Below are 22172 nucleotides of genomic sequence, written 5' to 3'. Positions count from 1 at the left end.
CTTTCTCTTTCCGACTTACTTCACTTAGTATGATAATCTCTAGTTGCATCCATGTTGCTGCAAATGGCATTCTTTCATTCTTTTTTATGGCTGAGTAGTATTCCATTATATATATGTACCCCATCTTCTTTATCCATTCCTCTGTCGATGGACATTTAGCTTGTTTCCATGTCTTGGCTATTGTGAAGAGTGCTGCTATGAACACAGAGGTGCAGGTATCTTTTTGAATTGTAGTTTTGTCCGGATATATGCCCAGGAGTGGGACTGCTGGATCATATGGTAGTTCTGCTTTTAGTTTTCTGAGGAACCTCCGTACTATTTTCCATAGTGGCTACACTAATTTACATTCTTACCAACAGTGTAGGAGGGTTCCTTTCTTCTGCACACCCTCTCCAGCATTTGTCACTTGTAGACGTTTTAATTATGGCCATTCTGACCCGCGTGAGGTGGCACCTCATTGTAGTTTTGATCTGCATTTCTCTAATAATTAGCGGCGTTGAGCATCTTTTCATGTGCCTGTTGGCCACCTGTATGTCTTCTTTGGAGGAATGTCTATTCAGGTCTTTTGCCCATTGTTTTTTTGTTGTTGTTTTTGTTTTTATTTTTATTGGGCTATAGGGGATGGGTTGGGAAATATCCCTGCAAGTTGTGCCCCACTAGGGAAGTGTCCATCTCATCTTCCTGGAGGGGCTTCCAGAGCTTTTTTCTTTGTCCTGGAGCTGTGGTTCTTGCTGGCAGCAGCCTCCTCGGGTTCACTGCTGAGGGGCTCCTCCTTGGAAGAGAATTTCCTCTTTTTCTCGGGGACCCTCTTGTGTCCTGACTCTTCAGGGTCCCTCTCTGGTTCCTCTTTAGGGGAAGATTTCTTCCTCTTGGTGAGACTTCCACTGCCAGCTGTCTCTTCAGGATCACTACTAACCAACTCCTCCTTGGAAAAAGATTTTTCTTTTTTGGGTTTGGAGGAGACGGATGGGTCTTCCATTCCATTCTCCTGAGGTGCTTCCTGGGGCTTTTGCTTTTGCTTCCTTTTGGGTCTTTCATTGTCCCCTCACATTCCTCCGGGGTCCTACTGCTGTTCTCTGAAGACGCCGCCATCGCAGCCAGCCTTTTCTTCTCCTTCTTCAAGCGTTTCTTCTCCTATTTCTCCAGCTTCCTAGTAATCTCGGCAGCCACTTCCTCTGCCTGAACCATTGCCTCCTTCATGACATCTAGATTCTTTCGTGGAATCTCTCCAGTCTCATAGAAGGACGGCCGCTCCTCAACTTGCTCTCGAAGCTTCTCCCCAAATACACTGGTAGGTACCTCAGAGAAGCAGTCAATTCGTGAGGCAATACTGCATTTGTTTGCCAGGCATGGGGAGATGCGTTTTGCCCGTTTCCTGATTGGGTTGTTTGTTCTTTTGCTGTTGAGTTGTATGTGCCGTTTGTATATTCTGGAAACTAAGCCCTTGCCGCTCGCGTCATTTGCAAACATTTTCTCCCATTCCATAGGTTGTCTTTTCCTTTTGCTTATGGTTTCCCTTCCTGTGCACAAGTTTGTAAGTTCGATCAGGTCCCATTTGCTTATTTTTGTTTTTATTTCTACTGCCTTGGGAGATTGACCTAAGAAAACATTGGTACAATTTATGTCTTACGGTGGTTTTCACAGGCATTGCCCTAACCACTACCGGTGACGTCTTTTCATGTTCTCATCCGCCATCTGTACATCCTCTTCAGTAAGACGTCTGCTGCTAGGCTGTTCTCGGCTGTTCTGCTGCTGGCCCTTTGGCCAGAGAGAGCAGGCTTTTCTTGGGGCTGTTTCTGTCTGTGCCTGTTGGTATGTCTGACTTGGCCTCTCCAACTCCCAATGCCGGAATGTACGAGGCCAAGGAAACCCAGGGAGCTCTCCGTGCTGTATCTTCTTGGGTCTCGAGGACCCTAGCTGGATGCCTCCTTCATGCCCCCTTTCAGAGTCTCCTTATGTTTGTTTTAGACCCAATGTGCAGAGTTTTTCTTGTCTTGACAGGAGGAACAGGAGAAGCATGTCTGCTCCGTCTTCCTGGAGGCAGAAGGCCTGCCACAACTTTGTGAGCAAAGAAGGAAATCTTGGACTTGTATTTACGACTATTTCAGTTATAATTTAAATCACAAGCACGATTTGAAATTTTCCAGCTCAAGTCTCAGGATCAAAGACAGACATGACATTAAGTGATTGTAGAAACCACCCACCTGTTTGAGGAAAGGGTCATCACCCCCGCACTTGAGTGAACGGCTCTTGGGGGAAAACACGTGCTGTATAAGGTGCTTTAATTCAGTCCAGGGAGGAAGGCTTACCTGACATTAACCCCTGGATGTCCCTCCTGAGACACAAGAACTGGCAGCAGCTATGACTTTATAAAGTGAACCACTGAGCGCTGTACATGTCTTCCAGGTGGCAGCGCAAGAGTTTTGTTTTGAAAACTACAGAACCGGGTTTATACACAGCTTTGCTTCTACCAAACCCATCACCTGCCCAATCACGTTTAAAAATGGAGACATGTGGGCTTCCCTGGTGGTGCAGTGGTTAAGAATCCGCCTGCCAGTGCAGGGGACACGGGTTTGAGCCCTGGTCCGGGAAGATCCCACATGCTGCGGAGCAACTAAGCCCGTGCGCCACAACTACTGAGCCTGTGCTCTAGAGCCCGCGAGCCACAACTACTGAGCCCGTGTGCCACAACTACTGAAGCCCGTGTGCCACAACTACTGAGCCCATGTGCCACAACTACTGAGCCCATGTGCCACAACTACTGAGCTTGTGCTCTAGAGCCCGCGAGCCACAACTACTGAGCCCACGCACCTAGAGCCTGTGCTCCGCAACAAGAGAAACCACCACAATGAGAAGCCCGCGCACTGCAACAAAGAGTAGCCCCCGCTCACCGCAACTAGAGAAAGCCTGTGCACAGCAACGAGGACCCAACACAGCCAAAAATAATAAATAAATAAAATAAATTTTAAAAATAAAATAAAATTAAAAAAATAAAATAAAAATGGAGACGTGTAACCACCAGATTTCCAGGAAAGACTCTCAGGATCACCAGCCAAAACCTGGTTCTTCAGATGAGGAAACTGGGGTTCAGAGGGAGCACGTCCCCCAAGGAGCGCCTGGTCCAGGCCTGCTCTCCCCACAACACATGGCACAGCATGGCCTGGTAGATTCCCCTCAAGGCTCGTGATCCTGAGGCAGCGGAGACAGACCCCAGAAGGGTGACCTCAAGAGTGAGCCACATTAGCCGAGGCTGAAGGCTGCTCCGTTTCTGACTCAGAAAGGCTGAAAGGAAAGCCTCAAAAGCAACAAACTCTTCCCAAGTGGCTCACCTGCGCCCCAGAACAATGCTCAGATATTTAAAGGAACACAAAGAATTCAGCCCCAACAATATAAAATCACAATGTCCGGCATTCAATCAAAAATGACCAGGCATGCAAACAAGTAGGGAAATAAGACCTAATGAGAGGGGGAAAAAAAACAACTAATAGAAAGAAATGCAGACGTGAGGCAGATGTGAGGATCAGTACGACCAGGATGTTAAAACAGCCAGTATTGATAAAACCACAGCTCCAGAAGGTAGAGGAAACAGCAGCAGGTGAAGAAGAGACATGGAGTAAATTCTGAAGGATCCAAGTCAATAACACGGAGATAAAACACCGTGTCTGAGATGAGAAATACGCTGGACGGTGTTAACATCAGAATTATATATCGCAGAAGAAAGGGCTCGTGAACTTGAAAGAGAGCAATGAAAGTTGTCTAAACCAGAACAGTGATTGGAAACCTACTGTCATCGATTTAAAAAATATGTCAACAACCTCTTCTTTAGTAGAATCTTTACATTATTCCTCTTCTTTTTGAAATTCTACCAAACACACAGAGTAAGGTTATATATGGCCCCCAATGGGATACCTTTTTTTGATTGAAGGACTTTCATTGATCACCCTATCACATCTTTACAGCACAAGAAAACGCATATAAATGGAAATTTAGATTTTTTTACTGTGACCTTCAGCACTGAGGTTATACAAACTTATCTTTCAGGTTGAGTTATCATTGCAATTATTATGGCTGTATAACTGGTTCAAATGGCACCATTACAAATTCTGATAAATTATTAAATGTAAGAAGTAAAGTTGCATTAGAAACGCATCTCTGAGTAAGCTGGAGGGGGCTGGTGGTCTCAGTACTTTGGTTAAAGCTTTCCTTTCTCCCTGTGTTTGGTGCCCAAGAGCTGTCCACCTGGGGAGGGGAGGGTCTGCCTGGCTTTGCAGAGCCGGTGGGGGGCGGGGGGAGATGAAGAGGGAGCTGCGGGCGGCCCACACTCCCCCTCGGAAAGCCCTCTAAGTGCGCACAGTGGGTGCACATCCTGCTGCTCGCAGACCACTGTCCCCACCACTGCACAACCAAACCAACGGGCCTTTGTGCATCCCAGGTGCTGCACAAAAGGCCCAGAATCCAGGCACTCGGGGCCTGCCCGGTGCCTCACGTTCTCACACCGCCCTGGGGGCTGATCCTGGACAGTCTCAGAAAGGGTCCCAGGAGTTTCTGAAAGCCCAGGACGGGCTGCACACGAGGCGAAGGCCAGGTCCCCGCAAGGGGTGTCAGGGCTGCAAGGAAGCAAAGGAGGTTCTCGGGAAGCCTCTGCAGAATCCCTCCTGGCACCGGGAGTGCACACGACGGATGGGAGAACTGGCCTTGGAGAGGGCAGGGGCACACTGGTGAATGACGTCCACTCCTGGAGGGCCTGGTGGGCCTCGGGGGCAGCCGGCGAGACAGAAGGCACCCCGGAGCCTCTTGCTGCACCTCACGGCCTGAACCTCGCATTTGCCCCCCAAGTCCGGCTCACCCGGAAACTCGGGCTGGGGGACGTCACCTCCCACTGGCACAGTGCCATCTGGTTCTCACCACACTGGCTCACTGCACTCATTGCCTCAAATACAGAAAGGGTTTAAATGAAACACTTTCATTTTTCCCGTCTTTGTACTCACGTACAGCTTCTTTGGCTCTGAAACCTGCCAGCCACTGAACCGAGACGCAGGGCTCAAAGTGTGGTATCTGGGGTGTGTTTCCACAAGCGTGTTAATGCCTGGGCCCAGTTGAGAAGAGTGGCTCGGTCTGGGGTTGCCGCTCAGCTCGGGACCCCGCAGGAAGCCTTGGCTGAGGATGGGACCCAGCCTCTGAGCCTGCGTCCTGGCTTGAGACCAGGACTGGAATGACCCAGACAGGGCAGAGCCTCACTCATAGACACAGCCCTGGGGACTGCTGACATACAGGGTCGTTTCTGCTCACATGCGTGGCCGAGATGAATGGAAAACAGCTAATCTAAATAAGGGATAGATAGATAGATAGGAAGGATAGATAGATAGATGAGAGATGGATAGATAGAGTGAGTGAGTGAGCAGACAGACAGACAGAATGATGGACCAAAGCAGCCTCCTTCGTCCTCCTTCCTGAAGACACTCTTCCTACATCTCCTGAAGTTCAACCAAGGTCTGGCTGAGGGTCTATCTGTTCTAAAAGAAATGTCTTACTACTGATGAATCAACATCAGGTATGCTGTTTCGCGCACGACCGGGGCACGGCCTGCCGTGTATCTGCCTGAGAGACACGTGGTCCCCCTGCCCGGAGGGGAAGGGTCTCATCACCACTGAGATGCCTTCACAAGCTAGCGGCCAGCTCCCAGGGCTGTGAGTTGCACAGAAGGCCTTGCTGACCCACGTGCCCTGCCCCAGCTGGTCCTATGCTGGGTGGAACGGCAGGGTCAAGGGCCACTGAGGCAGCTAGAGATGGAGGCAGACCTGGAGGATGCACACTCTACCAGGACTGGACCTTCTGAGGGTCTGAATAAAGATGGGGAGGTGGCAGTGGGACAAGAACAGGCTGTGGTCAAAGGGGCAGGCTGGGCGGGCCAACACGGGTACCGTCACCCGTGTGATGAAGGGACACCACGATGGCTGGGGGAGGATGGCCCTTCTGCTGCCTGGGCGCCCACAGGGGGTCTACACAGCACCTACCTCACACTGCAGACAAAATACCACTTTCCCACGGGCTGCAGAAATAAACATGAGAGGTGAAACAGCCATCCTCTAGAGGAAAACCTAGTGGGGCTTCATGACCTTGGAAACGCACAGATTTCTTATCAGGACACAAACAGCACTGCCCATAAAGGAAAACTGGGTAGCTGGGACTGTATCGAGGACAAAGGAGAGGGAAAAGGCAAACCACCGGCTCAGAGAAGACGTCTAAACACCCGCTCGCCGAGGACTGTCCAGAGCACGGGAAGAACTCTGACAACGAACTAGATACAGACGGACCACCCGGGGGGAAGCGGGCAGAGATGTAAACAAGCACCTCACACCGTGGATGCCCAGAGGCCGTGGGCAGGACGACGGGCTTGGCCTCATGGTCACAGTGAGATGGCCACACGGTGGGTCCCCTCCCCCACCCAGACTCCCGTTCCCTCCATGGGAAAGTGCCAGTCAGAGGACGGGGCGTCACCCGGGGCACCCCGTGTCTTCCCCTCTCTAGGCCCCCAAGTTCTGCTCTGGCCACAGGTTAACGCCTGGCTCACTCTCCCGTACGGTTTAGAGGTATTTCCTGGTAGTAGGACAAGTTGACTACCAGTTACTCTATAGCTGCCATTAGAGGAATTCAGGAAACGCTTTGTTCACGGAACACGGCTCAGAACTAGTGTTCTGTGACATAATTTAGGGGAAATGCTATGCTGGTTGGTAAGGAGTGTTCTCTGTCAGAGGTACGAGAAAGATGTACGTGTGTCCGTAGATGCATGGGGGGTGGGTACGACACTGAGCAAGGGGCCAGGGCGGTCCTGACGGCAGCCCAGGGGGACCCGCCACGTCAGTGCAGGCAGAGAGAGGACAGCTCTGCCCCGAACCAGAGGCGTTTTACTCCTAAAATAGCTCTTTAGGGGAAAAAAAGGAAACTTGCTCAGAATAGCATCTAAAACACCCAATTAATGATGCGCTTTCTCTGACAGCAGGAGTTTGAAAACAGGAAGCTGAGGTGTGTGCGGTGGGCAGGCTGCCTGGGAACCAGCATTGCACACAGACCGGGCGTTCCACGCCCCGCCCAGCTCTCAGGAGGTGCTGTTGCTTCGTTCCCTCCAGCAGCTGTCGAGCCAACTGCAATACACCCAGAAGGTCCTGGAACCTTGTGCTATGGACACGAACTCCCTTGCTTAGAATCTGCTCCAGAAATTCAGGCTTGGTTTTGTCTCTCTTGATTAACGAGTATATACTGTTTATCAGTAAAAAAATACACTTACAAAGTACAGTCATTAGTGAGATTTTTGTAGGAAACTGACATTGTTATTGTAAACCCGAAAGTTTCAGCTCCCTGACATTTTATGCATGAAAACTATTTATTTGCTTATTTTTGTTTCTTAAATATAAGATTTCTTAGAAACATGACTATTCGTCCCAGCAAAACAGACTGTATTCGCTTGGGGAAGAGGGTCGTGGTTAAGCTGTGGGCACCCAGCGTGAGAGGCAGATAACGTCCCGACACTGTCCACGTCATAGTCCCGGATCCCGTGAACACATCACCTTCCACGGCAGAAGGGGTTTTGCCAGCGTGGTGAAGGTTAAGGACTCTGAGATGAGGAGATTGTCCGATCATCCCTGCGGCCGCAGCTAACCACATGAGTCCTCAAGGCAGAGGGCCTTTCCCAGCTGAGGTCAGGAGACCGACCTGAGGAAGACTAGGCCACGTTGCTGGCCCTGAGGTGGAGAGAGCAGCCCCAGCCAGGGCGGACACGGCCTCCAGGGGCTCAGAGTGGCCTCAGGTCACACAGCACAAGAGGACAGGGACGTGGGTCCCAGGACAACAAGGAAGTGAATTCTACCAACAAACCGAGTGAGCGGGGACGCGGCCCCAGGACGCAGGGGAGCCAGCAGGTGCACTCTGGCTTAACGCCTGCCGCCCCCTCCCCCGCCGAGGCCTCTGACCCAGATAACACTTGTACTGCTTTCCGCGGCTGCTTGGGGGGCAACAGAAGATCAACACACACTAGTCCCCAAGGGGCTGAAGGGCTGCAGTGTCCACTTTCGGCAGAACCACCGGTGCACCAGGCCCGCGCCCTCTCTTCCTCGGTCCCCTGGTCACAAGGAAGTCCCTCCCCCCTCCCTGAGGCCACCATGTGAGCGGGGAGGGAGCAGGCAATGTGGCCGGGTGAGACTGCGGGCATTCGGGCCACGTCCTCCTGCAACTGCCCTGCATCCCCGGCCCCTCGGGCCGATGTCCCCGTGAGGACTGAACACCACTGTGCACACCTAACCTGACGGCCTGGAGGGCTGGACGGCACCGAGGTCACGATGGCAGCTCGGGCCACATGGCAACTCGGTGGCCATGTTACGTGTCAGTCTCCACGGAGGCCCGGCAGCGGGAGCGAGAGGACCGAGTCCTCTCCACCACACTCCGAGGCTTCTGACCGAGCTGCCCTGAGAGCAGTTTGACATGGGCCTGGGAGAAACGTGGCAAATGTTTCTCCAACAGAAAAATAATTTCTTTAGTCTAAACGTGTAACTTTACTAAGAAGAAGAAAACCCGATCTCATGAATAGCCAGGTGACTGAAAAAGATTTCGTGGTTCAGAAATAGGCCCTACGTTACATGCGAGAATATAATACATTATATTCAACGACAAGGGGAAGAGTATCATTCATAAGTACCGGGATGATTAGCGGAAAGGAAATCAATCTACGGAATACTGACTTTCTAACATAAAATTCTAAATGGATTAAGAGAATTAAGGGTGAAAAATCAAGTCATTAATACTAGTGGGGAGAGTAGAAAGGAGCATTTCTCAAAGCTCTGGAGAGAGGATTTTCTAGGCTTAAAGAAGATAAAAGGAATTCACACAAGGAAAGATCAAGATTCCACTGCATTAAAATTTCACATCTCTTTATTACCAGTGTGATGCAATTAAGAAGCTAAAAACGAGTCGAAACGATATTTGCAGTGAATACAACAAAAAAGTGTCTTTACTATATTAGGAGACGGTGAAACTCAATGGCAACACTAAGTCACAAGATAAACAGGTAAGTATCAAGAGATAATTTGCAAAAAAGGAAAGAAAAGTGATTTTAAAAACACATGAGAAAACTTCCTCTGCTTAAGATGTAGAAAATCACGAGAGAATGTTCCTCCCATCCTGAGAATGAGAAACAGCCACCACACAATCTACCAAATCATATCTTTCTTTGGGCCCAGAAAAATTTAGGTCCCAAGAGAACCAGACGGTGAGAAGCCCATCCAAGGGAACAGAGGCACCGGAGCTGGTTTACCTCTGGCAGAGATGAGGGGGAAGAAGAAATCGGCTCCAATTTCAACATGTTTCCAAGGGCTGAATGTGGGTTGGCACATCAGTCTGGAATTGCTGGAGCCCAAGTTTGAGGAAGGCTGAGGGCGGGACAGAGGCTGGAGGGGTTCCGCTCCCCCCGCACCCTGACCCCGTGGTGCAGGATGCAGGAGCAGGTGGCTGCCGCTGGGAGGGAACCAGACACTCCCCGATTCCAGGCCCCTCTTCCAGGCAGAGCAGAAGCCTTACGCCACTAGGAGGAGAGCAGCAAACCCGCTTGTCCTCAGGGTCACAGGGAGAGGGTGAGAGGAAAGCCCCTCTTTCCCTTCTGCCCGGGAACTAGGAGAACACCCCTGCCTCTAGGGTAAGAGTGGAAGCCAAAAACACCTGCTCCTGGGGAAGGAGAGGGAGGCCCTGGGGTTCAGGATCCTGCAGTGACACAAAGCAGAGCCCGGCGGCTGGGGGAAGGGGTGGGAAGGCTGAGAAGACCCCCCTCAAGTTCAGTCACATGGGCCTTGATTCCTCTAAGGCTGGACCAGAAGAATGAAGACCCCCCTCCCCCAAACAAGCTTGCACTGGGTACAAGCAACAGCAGTCCAGTGCTGGGTGAGGGGCCAGGGTGCAGAAAGAGACCCTTCTGCGGTGTAGGTGTGCAGAGCACCAAAAGCTAAGCGTGGAGTGGGAACACAGAATAACCCCTCCAACTCCCGGGCACCACACTGCACACAGCACGAGGCCACCACCACTGGAGGGTAACAACAGAAACAACACACCCTGAGCCACACTGCTCCTGCCTGGGTTGCCTCAAACCCACACCCTAACCCAAGAAGAGACGTGCCCATTTCTGGGCAGGATATTTTTTCCCTCAGCCCCCACTGTTCTTCCACAGACAATGTCTGACATTTAATCAAAAATTATGAGACTCAGAAAAAAGCAAGGAAAACAACCCACTGTCAACAAATAAAGCACTCAATAGAACCAGATTCAGAGATGCTAAGTTGTTGCAACTGCCGGACAGAAAATTTAAGTAACTCCAATTCTTATGTTGAAGCATCTAGTGGAAAAGGTGGACAACGTGGATGAAAAGATGGAGAACTACAGCAGAGAAATGGAAACTACAAGAAAGACTCAAATGGGCACATAAGTAATAATAAACATGCTTTCAGAGGTGAAGAATTCTTTGACTCGCTCATCAGTGGAATTGACAGCACTGAGGAAAAGACTCAGTGAACAGGAAGATAGGCCAATGGAAAGTATCCAGTATGAAACACAGAAAGAAAAAATAAAACAAAACAGTCTCTAAAACTGTCAGGCAATATCGAGCAGCCTAACATATATACAGGTGGGGTCACAGAGTAAACAGGGACAGAGAACAGGTGAAAAAAATGTATAAAGAAACAAAATGACAGAGGACTGTTCAAAATTAATAAAACATGGGACTTCCCTGGTGGAGCGTTGGTTAAGAATCTGCCTGCCAATGCAGGGGACACGGGTTCGAGCCCTGGTCCAGGAAGATCCCATGTGCCACGGTGCAACTAAGCCTGTGTGCCACAACTACTGAGCCTGTGCTCCAGAGCCCACGAGCCACAACTACTGAGCCCGTGTGCCACAACTACTGAGCCTGCGCTCTAGAGCCCACGAGCCACAACTACTGAGCCCGTGAGCCACAACTACTGAGCCCGAGCGCCTAGGGCCCATGCTTCACAACAAGAGAAGCCACCGCAACGAGAAGCCCGCACACCGCAACAAAGTGTAGCCCCCACTCGCCACAACTAGAGAAAGCCTGTGCGCAGCAACAAAGACCCAGCGCAGTCAAAAATAAAATAAATAAATTTAAAAAAAACCGAAAGCAAACAACACAAAACAGAAAATAATAAGTCCCGGTGAAGATGCGGATAAATCGGAGCCCTTGTGTACTGTTGGTGGGAATGCAAAATGGTTCAGCTGCTTTGGCCAACAGTCTGGCAGTTCCTCACACAGTAGGATACACTGCCCACCAACAGCAGAACACGTAGTGCTTTCAAGTGCACATAAAGCATTCATCCAGACAATCTATATACGGGGCAATAAAACAAATCTCAACAAAGCTAAAATAACTGAAATGATTCAAAGTAGCCCCAAAGAAATTGAACTAGAAATATATAATACAAAGATATCAAGGAAAAACTTAATACTTGGAAATTTTAAAAACACACTTCTAAATAACCCATAGGTGAAAGGAGAAATTAGAAAAATATTTTGAACTGAATGAAAATAAAAACATGATATATCAAAACATTCTGGACACAACTAAAGTGGTAAGAGAGAAGAATTATGCCAGTAAATGCTTGTATTAGAAAATAATAACTATCTCCAATCATAATCTAATCCTAGTGTAGACTTCCATTTTAAAAACATAGAAAAATTACAATAAAGTAAATGCAAAGTAAGCAGAATAGAAATAATAAGGATGTTAGGAATCAATAAATTTGAAGACAGATACACAAGAGAAAAAATTAATGAAAGGGTTTTTGAAAATAATAATACTGACCAATCTCTGCAAAGACTGACCAGGAGAAAAAGAGACAGAGAGAAGACCACTGCACACCTATTGGAATGGCTAAAACAAGGAGCCTGCCCACACCAAGCGCTGGCGAGGGTGAGGGAGACCGGGACCTCTCAGACATGCTGGTGGGAATGCAAATGGTTCAACCACTTTGGAAAACACTTTGCTAGTTTCTTAAAAAGTTAAACACACACCTACAATATCATCCAGCCTGGGTGTCTGCCCAAGGGGACTGGAAGCATGTGTCTGTACAGAGATTTGCACAGGAATGCTCCTAGTAGCTTCCTTTGTAATGGAAGCAACCCAAAATCCAGGCACCAAACTAGGGTACATCCATACAATGGAATACTGCTCAGCAAAAAAAATAATAATAATAAACTATTGATACATGCAACAATAAATCTCAAAACAATTATGCGGAGTGGAAAAGGTTAGATCTAAATAGAAACATACTATATAATTGCATTTAAATGCAATTCTAGAAAATATAAACTAGTCTATAATGACAGAAACAGATCGGTGGTTGCCTGGCGACATGGTGCGTTGTCAGGGGGAATAGTAAGGAAGGGATGCAAAGACGAAAGAAAACTTCAGCTGTGATGGTCACGTTCACCATCTTGACTGTGGAGACGGCTTGGCAGGCGTATACCTGTCAAAACGTATCCTATTTCACCATTCAAAAAAGAAGTTTCAAAGCCATACATAATATGCTAATTGGTGGTTTTGGTATCACTGATGAGACAGGTTAACTGGTATGGTTCTTTTGGAAAACAATATGATGATATGAAATTTTAAATGTTAAAAGTGCTGCTAACTTTTAACCTAGGAATTTCATATCTCGGATTCTATCCCAAAGAGGTCATTCTAAATACAGAGAAAACTTTACGCTCAGAAATGTTCAATGCTATGTTATTTATAATAGTGAAAACCTGAAAAGAACCTCAATACCTATGAATTAAGTTGCTGCACAAGGAAATACCATGCTTAATAAGAATTATTCTAAAAGGGAAAATGAGTATCTCATGTAAGGGGAAGAGACAGAAGACAAAACTGTAATTGATAGGATGATCATAAAAATGTAAAAAAAATAGAAAAAAGGAAAAGGAAGATATTCCAAAATTTTAATAGTTTGCCTTGTGGGTAATAATTTACCTTGGAAGAATGTGATTACTTTTTATCTTTTTTCTTTTCTAGATATTTTTAAAGTTCCCATAATGAGAATGTATTTGTTTTATGAAATTAAAAATAACAAAACCGGGGCTTCCCTGGTGGCGCAGTGGTTGAGAGTCCGCCTGCCGATGCAGGGGACACGGGTTCGTGCCCCGGTCCGGGAGGATCCCGCGTGCCGCGGAGCGGCTGGGCCCGTGAGCCATGGCCGCTGAGCCTGCGCGTCCGGAGCCTGTGCTCTGCAACGGGAGAGGCCACAGCAGTGAGAGGCCCGCGTAAAGAAAAAAAAAAAAAAAAAAAAAAAAAAAAAAAAAAAAAAAAAAAAAAATAACAAAACCGTTTCATAGGGACTTACCCATTGGTGGCACAGTGGATATGACTCTTAAGCTCCCAATGCAGGGGGCCTGGGCTCGATCCTGGTCGGAGAGCTAGATCCCACACGCGAGCCACAACTAAGGAGCCCACATGTTGCAACTAAGGAGCAGGAGAGCTGCAACTAAGGAGCCTTTCTGCTGCAACTCGGACCCGGTGCAACCAAATAAAGAAATAAATATTAAAAAACAAAACCACAGGGCTTCCCTGGTGGCGCAGTGGTTGAGAATCTGCCTGCCAATGCAGGGGACACGGGTTCGAGCCCTGGTCTGGGAAGATCCCACAGGCCGCGGAGCACCTGGGCCCGTGAGCCACAATTACTGAGCCTGCGCGTCTGGAGCCTGTGCTCCGCAACAAGAGAGTCCGCGACAGTGAGAGGCCCTCGCACCGCGATGAAGAGTGGCCCCTGCTCGCCAGAACTAGAGAAAGCCCTCGCACAGAAACGAAGACCCAACACAATCAAAAATAAATAAATTTTAAAAATTAAAAAACAAACAAACAAAAAAACTAAACAAAACCACAAAGCCTGTTTCATAAAGAAAACACAGCCGATGGTCTTCTGGAGCTCAGAAGGCATCACTGTCCCACCAGGGCCCTGAGCGGCGGCTCACGATTGTGACGGGCGGATGCTGGGTGGCCTGGGGGCTCCCTGGATGGGGAGGAAACCACTCCTCCCTCGTCACCAGGTGTGGACCTGGTGCCTGTGTTTCTGAGCCTTGCCTGTCACAGAAGAAGCCGCCTCCTCTGTCTTCTCCAGGTTTTCTCCAGCAAATATTACACTCGCCCCAACCTGGTGCCAAGACACCACCACGATGAGGAAGCCCGCGTGGGGCTCTGGGGCTCTTCTTAAATTAAACTAACATCCCTGAAAATGTGAAAAGGTAGGTGCTAAGGCCAGTTTCAGAGCTGGGTTCCCCTTCCTTTGGACGAACAGGAAAATAACAATAAATGAATGAAGGAATGAAAGTCAATGGAAGGTCTTCTAGGGTAGGCAGCTCTGCTTCACAGAGCAGAGGCGATGCATGGGAATCAATGGCCGAAAGAGTTTAAAAAGCAGTAGGGCAGCAAGAAGCACTTTCAGAGGATGACAGCCCTGTTTACACAGGCGATTCTGGGTGGATACACCCACGGGGGGCGGGGGCACCCACTACAATGGCACGTCATCAGTGGGCCATCGGCGGCTTGCCAGGTCCCTCTCTGGGGCGCTGGGCAGGCTGTGGACTCTCCCGTTGGCTGAGACTGTCCCCCACCCCCGTGTCCCGTGGAGCCTGATCCCACGGAGGCCCACGTGGAGAAGCGGCAGCAATGGGCATGGTGAACCCCGAGTCCCTGCCTCTCCGTATGGTAAACGCCGCCAGAAGGTCCTTCTGGCCTTGGGTTTTGCCTTTTCTGCCCTGAGATCAGAGCACAGTACAAGCCAATTCTGCTTTTTAATAAAACTCTGAAGTACATGCATCAGCTACAACACCAGGGGGCCTGCCCTCAGATGAACCTCAGACTAAACGTGCAAAAGCGTGGCAACACCCCTCTGTGCTTTAGAAATTGTCCGACTCTTCCTGAACGGAGTCCATCTCCGGAAGACAAACGACCTACAGAAAGGTCTGTCTGGGGGGACCTCAGCATGAATGTGACGGGTTCCAAGGCCCTTCCTGTTCCGACCCACCCCCATCACCCAGAGGGAGTGCCGGAGCTCAGATGACACCCAGTAGCATGACGCAGACACACGCCCCTCCAGACCACCAGCCTCTTCCCCCGGCCTTGTCCCCCTGCCCCAGTGCCCACCGCCCACCATCGGCGGACGCGCACACAGCGTTCTCCCAGGCAGGAAGGCCCGGGTGGTTCTTCAAAGCCAAAGTCATACTGGGTCAACCAACCACCAGGGAGGCAGAGTTCTAGGAAAGGCAGCGGCTCAGAGAGACTGTAAGTCAGCTCACAGGGCACGGAAAACGCCCCTCGGGGTGGGATAACGCTCACCTAGCAGGGAGCTGCTGACAGGTGCAGCTGCAACCTCAAAAGCACCAGTCCACACTGCATGAAGGTTACCTGAATCCACGAGGTCTCTCGGCCTTGAACCTTCCGGACCTCCCTGTCAAGTCCCAGCCTCCATCCTGAGTGGGACAGGAGCCCCAGTGTGGAACGCCTTCCCTCCGCCAGGACTGGGCTTCGCTTTGAGCCAGGCTGCCCTTGACCCCATCCTCTGTGGCTCTGGTGTGGTTTCCCACGACTCGCCCCGTCCACCACCTGTCGGCTGTGCCGCGTGGAAAGCGACGACCACGGGTCTGTCCTCAGGTGTCCGCCTGAGGTGTCTAAGGGGCGGCAAGTACCAGTCCAGCGCCCGAGGGCCTCGCGAGCACCCAACAGGGCATGCCTGTGGAGGGTGGGGGCAGGGCGGGCAGCACGTGGGCCTGGGGCTCTGAAGCACAGCTGGCCATGGGGTGCGGGACCCACAGCCGGCGCCTCTGAGGCAGAAAACGCACCTGCTCGAAGGAGGAAGACTGGGGATGACAGCCTCAAAAAGAGGTACTGTCGCTGTGGCCCGAGTCCTGGACTTTCCCAATCCTGTGCTGGACAGGCCCGTTTCGAGGTCTGAGTAGAAACGCAACATCGCCACCCACTTCACATCTGGTTTGATTGTCTGGAAACTAAGGAGCAGGGAAAACCAAAAAGATGTGGCATCTGCCCTGAATGGGATCCCCAGTTCACAGGAGCCCACAGTCCAGATCAGCCTCCGAGAGCGTCGGCAGGACGCTCACGCTTCTCTCGCGGCAGCGAGTTCCACGATCCGGGGGCTGACGAGGAGCTCTTCCTTCTTCCCCAGCTCCCTGGCCACGGGACTGCCACCCGGTTGGCCCCATATTGTCAGGTAGGATCTCAAGGTGGTGGGTCTTCCCAGGGTCATCTGCCGGGTAACAGGACTGAGTCAGGTGCATGTGGTGCTTGGATTTAATAGGTGAGCCCTCAGAGCATCCCAGAACCAAGGAAAGAAGGCTTAGATACAGATGCACATGGGCCTCGGCCTTAGGAATGAATGCCCCATCCTCTATGCATTTATCTACTTTCTGAAATCCCCAGAGCAGCTAATATGAAGGCCGGCCTTGCGCTGGCAATGCTGTAGAGAGAAACGAAAGCCACGCCACGGCCAGCTCTCCTTTTCTGCTGTGCTGCGCCCCTTGGGAACTAGGCTGGAGTTTACAACTGATCTGTTCAAAGGCTTAGATCTACTGAGAATATCCTCAAATCTACAACTTGGATCTGGGTTTTGAACCAACGGCAGAATCAACGGCAACAGTATTTACAGCTGTAGCCCCACTTACACAGCTTCCCAGGGAGCCGCATTCACAACTCAGTACATATCAAAACAGTTTACGTTTGACCAAATTCCCCGTGATGTTCTTTCCACCAAACCCTGCCAGCCCCGATCAACCTCCGGCTCCTCCGAACCTGAGAGACTGAGGCACAAGACGCAGCAACACCCGCTGCTTTCAAGGAAAGACGCTGGAAATCAGATAATAAGCTGTAACACTTGAGTTCCTGGCACGAGAAGCAACGTCAATGCACAGACTGTGATTCCTGATTAAGTTTTAAAGAGAAGACAGCATCCCTCCAAAGGGCAGGAGGGAGCCATGAACACACCTGTTATTGAAAGAGGAAACAGGGCCCAGGAGCCCCCTTCACCCCACCCCAGCCAGGACGAGGGGGCCGGCAGGGCCTCCCAGCTGTGCCCGGGGTACTCGCCGCACCCAGCACTAAGGGCAGGCACAGCCAGCATCCCTCCGCCCCACAGCTGCCATGAGGACAGGCTCCAGCTCTGAGCGCCGATCAAAGAAACCCCGTGTTTAAGAAGAGAAGCCTAGTGCCCTGAGGGAGCAGGCCCAGCCCTCCCCCAAAAGCACTCGGGAGCACAAATGTACAAAAGGCAGATGGAACGCTTTCTTCCGTGATGCCCTCTGCACAGGTAAGATAACATATCCCCTCCCCCGCCCCTGTGAACTTTCCGGCTACATCTGCATACACACTAAATGCAGACGCCAATTCAAACGGGATAAACCCTTGCAAAAAGCCCTCAGGCCCAGCCGAACACAGCAGGGCCCTGCAGCGTCCAAAAGCGAAGCGCTTACACCCGGAGCTCCTCCGTCTTCGTCTGGCCCCGGGAAGTGCTCTCAGCTCCTCGGTGCTCAGCCCGGCTTGTGCAGTCAGCTCTGAGGGTTCTGTGACTCAGCAAAGCGCTCAGCTCCTCTTTTCAGATGGAATTTACCACAAGGTGACTACATCCAGGGGGAGGGACCAGCTCCCGGCGTTTCTAAGCAGGATCACTAAGCTCTCCGGAGCTGGAGCTGGAGCTGGAGATGCTACACGCACACAGGGCGTGCTCCATTCAGAGGCTGTGGGGATGACGCGGGCGGGGCCGGGGGGAAGCGATGCCGTGTAGATGGGAATCCGAAAGCGGCTTTTCTCTGTGCTCACACAGGAGGGAAACCTGGACTCGGCTGGTCTGGCCACATCCTCCAGGAAAAGGCAAGTGAAGGTCGCACGGGTGATGCTGACGGCTCTGGCCACGATGCTCCCCTCCGTGTCCGGCACTGCAGGACGGCACTCCGGCCCCTTTCCCTTAGAGAATCCCCTCTGGATTCCATGTAGCTATAAGGTCAGTAATATGAACTTCCACGTCAAGGGTATTTTTGTTTTAATGGTGAGGTGATAGAAGGCATTAGTATCCATTAAACTCTGAAGAATGAAAACACAGAAATGAATCAAATACAGCCAGCACGAGTGTGATGGATGAGTGCACGAGCCCGCCCTCCGTCATTCCAGCCATATTCCGTAACGACCCTGTTCGGGAGAAGCAAAGTGCAACCTCACCGGTGCTCTAGAAAAGGCAGGTTCTCCATGGCTTCCAAGCTGCAGGGCACTCAGAGTCCAGCTGCTCTGACTGGTCAAGGAGACAGGACTCGGGTGCGGGGGCCTTACACACACTGCCCTGCAGGACAGACGCTGAGGCCGCACGGGAGTCTGGGAACCGAGGCCCCATGAGACTAGGACGATCACTCCACTGGCAGGGGCTGGAGCCGGGATGCAAACTGGGGATGGGGAGAGGGCTGCGGCTCTGGAGACCAAGATCCAAACCCTGCAAGGGGCACGCCTGGGCCCCGACACAAGAACGCCCCCACCCTGTGTGGTCTGCTCAGGCCCCACGCCTGGCCCCATCTCAGGGCGGCTCCAGCAGGTGAGAGGGAGACAGCAGGTGGTGACCCTTTGAAAGTGCGTGTGCTTTAACCCAGAAACGTGGCTTCTATGAATGTATCCTGAGGAAGTGATATCGTAATGGCGTTTGTACAGGTTTTATACATTTATAGCACTTAGCCTGTGCCAGGCACTGCTCTGAGCCCCTTAAATAAAACTCAGTTAAGGATAATTATGACAACATTGCCCACGACACACCAGTGAACAACTGGAGGCCTCCTAAATGTCCAACAGGTATTTACATCAACAAGGGGCACACGTGAACCCCAACACAACGGCACTCTTTAACGTGGCATGAGTGTACGTACTGACACGGAGACACATAAACAACATAGTGTTAAGTTTTTTAAAAGCCAGCTGTAAAATGTGTGTGGTATGACTTCATTTCTATTTTTAAAAGCAAGCGTGTGAATTAGAGACAGACACATAGACCAATGGACTCGAATAGAGAGCTCGCATACGTGGTCAAATCATTTTTGACAAGGGTGCCAAGACCATTCATTAGAGAAAGGATAGTCTTTTCAACAAAGAGTGCTGGGAAAACTGGCTATCCACATGCAAAAGGATGAAGTTGGACCTTACCTCGCACTATATACAAAAATTAACTCGAAACAGATCAAGGACCTCAATGTAAGACCTAAAACAACAAAACTTTTAGAAGAAAATATAGGACAAAAGCTTCACGACATTGGACTTTAAAATGATTTCTTGGACACCAAAGGCACAGGTAACAAAAGAAAAAAATGGACAAATTGAAATTCATGAAAATTTTTAAAAATTTGTGCCTCAAAAGACACTATCCACAGAGTAGAAAGGCAACTCATAAAATGGGAGAACATATTTGCAAATCATAAATCTGATAAGGGATTAGTATCTAGAATATAGAGAGAACTCCTAAAACTCAACAACAAAAACACAACTAGATTAAAAAATGGGCAAAGGACTTGCATAGACAATAGACATTTCTTCAAAAAAGACAGACAAAAAGCCAATAAGCACGTGAAAAGATGCTCAACATCACTAATCATCAGGGAAATGCAATCAGACACCACCTCACGTCCATTAGGATGGCTACTAAAAACACAGAAAGCAGACACAACGAGTGCTGGCCAGGATGTGGAGAAACGAGAACGCTTGTGCACTTGGGGCAGGAACGTAAGGTGCTGCAGTCTTTTTGTGCGTGGACATAGTATAGTCCTCCACTTACTTAGGACTTTTTTTTTTTGCGGTACGCGGGCCTCTCACTGCTGTGGCCTCTCCTGTCGGGGAGCACAGGCTCCGGACGCGCAGGCTCAGCGGCCATGGCTCACGGGCCCAGCCGCTCCGCGGCATGTGGGATCCTCCCGGACCGGGGAGCGAACCCGCGTCCCCTGCATCGGCAGGCGGACTCTCAACCACTGCGCCACCAGGGAAGCCCACTTAGGACTTTTTAAAGTGTCTTTCAAGGAAGCTGTATCATTGTCTCCAAAAGGTTTTGCACAACTTTTGGCACACTTATCCCTTAGGTGCCAAGTGTTTGCACTCCTGTCATGAAGGCATCTGTGTGTGTCAGCGTCACTGTCGTCACATAACCAGCAGGACGAGGGCTGACAGGAACACTATTGATTCTTTTATATTGACCTTGTGCCAGCAACATGCTGAAATTTCATTTGTTCCAATAGTTGTTCATTTCTACATTCTCTTGAGAAGGGCAGTTTTGTTGTCTCTTCCTTTCCCGTCTTCATACTTTCACATTGTTTCTCCCATGTTCCTGTGCTGGGTGAGACCTCCACACACTGTTAAGGAGAAGTGATGATATTTGCATCTTTCTCTTGTGTTCTTTCTTGAAGAGAAGTGCTCGGTCCCCCATTACATACCACATTTGCTGCAGGATTCTGGTAGGTTCCCTTTATCAGGCTGAAGAATGTATCTGCATTGCAAATTTGCTAAGTACACAGTTGTTTTTAAAATTGTGAATGGGTATAGCAATTTATCAAGCGCTTTTCCTGCATCTGTTCGAATAATTGCAGTGTTTTCTCCCTGTCCTTCCGGAGCTGGCCTGTGTCTGCTTCCGTCCCACCCCACCCCAGGATCACCTGCCTGGACCCATCTTTCCATTCCTCCTGACTGGGAGCTGGGATCACATCATTTCAAGCCTCAAACGAGGGAGAGGCACAGACCTGGCTCTTCAAACTCTCCCTAAAATGTTTTCCCCAGCCGAAGGGAGCAGAGAGAGACAAGGTCCCCGGTCACCTCTTGGTGCCGGTGGGTGCTACAGTCCACGCTCAGGAGGGGTCTGAGCACTGCGCCAGGGCCGAGTCCCAGTTCCTCCAGCAAAGTCTTGCCTCCTCTTTCCTTTCGCACGTGGGCATGAAGGTGCGGGCCCCTGGCCCTGGGACAGCAGCCCCCCTCCCACCAGTAGCCACAGCCCATGGCTCCCAGCTCGGCCGGGAGAGCGGGAAGGGGCAGGGGGCAGCTTTCTCTTCTGACTCCCAGATCCATTCTCCCTCCCTCCTTTCTCTCCCTCTCCCTCCCTCCCACCCTCCCCAGTAAAATGAGCCGGGGAGAATTCCGGTTACTTCCATCCTGCATTCTAGGGCGTGTGGGAAGGAGAGAGTCTCTATCTTTGTTGGCTGTCTCGCCAGCAACTCCATTTACTTCTTAAGCAGCAGCTCTACCCTGACACAAAAAGCTTTAAAAAAAATGTCCACTTCCCAATACCCTCTGGTTCTCCAGGTAAAGTCAGCTTTCTCCTGGAATCTGAGCCCCGTGCGTGAGCCCGGCAGGAAGAGCGGATGCACAGGCAGTGGTGGAGCCTGGGAACCCCGGCCGGGCCCCTGCTCCGAGCCGCAGCTCCGACTGCCCACCTGCCTCTGCCCTGCGGCAAACTTGCGGCCGCCACGCCCATCCTGAGGCCCCTCTTGCAGCTTCCTGGAGACCGGGCAGCTCCGGTGCCATCCTTGAGGTCAGACCCCCTGAGGGGCTGCCCTCCAGGCCCGGGGAGGGGACAGCGCAGACCCACTGGGAGGGACAGACGCGGAGGCCGGAGCCCCTGGCTTCCTCCCCAGGACAGCTTGATCACCCGCGTGTGGCCGTAGTTACCGCGTACAACACCGGCTTTCCTTCAAAATACATGAACATTGGTGTTTTCAAGGTCCCTCCTGACCTGGACAGGTGATCATTCACACCTTCATCCTCAGTAAACCTCCCTCCAGGAAGGAGGAAGACCTGGCCAATCTCAGCGCACATCAAGGCGAGACGCACCCTCTGCGGGCCCAGGGTGAGCCGGCAGACGCTTCACCCAGGCCACCACCCGGCCCGCTCCTGGGACGCCGACCTCTCTGTTCGCCGGGCCCGGCAGCACCAGACGCCTCCAGAAGAGAGCTGGCTGGGAAAGAAAGGCTCTGCCCCCTCCTGCGGGGAAGTCCAGCAAAACCAAAGAATGTTCTAGCACGGGCACCGCAGCTGAACCATGACACGAGACAGAAGCTGGGTCCTCTGGAGCTGGAACGGTGGCTCGTCGGTGGAATTCAGGGCCGAAGTTCTGTTC

At 50.9% G+C, this 22172-nt stretch overlaps 1 protein-coding gene and 1 pseudogene across 1 annotated transcript in view; both read right to left on the bottom strand.

The window, feature by feature from the left end:
- Positions 1 to 22172, bottom strand: part of JAKMIP3 (Janus kinase and microtubule interacting protein 3) — a 106517-nt gene that overhangs the window by 66625 nt on the left and 17720 nt on the right. The window lies entirely within an intron of this gene.
- On the bottom strand, positions 674 to 1200 carry LOC116741347 (annotated as a pseudogene).

Source organism: Phocoena sinus, chromosome 16 (genome assembly GCF_008692025.1).
Source record: "Phocoena sinus isolate mPhoSin1 chromosome 16, mPhoSin1.pri, whole genome shotgun sequence".
NCBI lineage: Eukaryota > Metazoa > Chordata > Mammalia > Artiodactyla > Phocoenidae > Phocoena > Phocoena sinus.
This window is presented reverse-complemented; position numbering and strand designations above follow the sequence as displayed.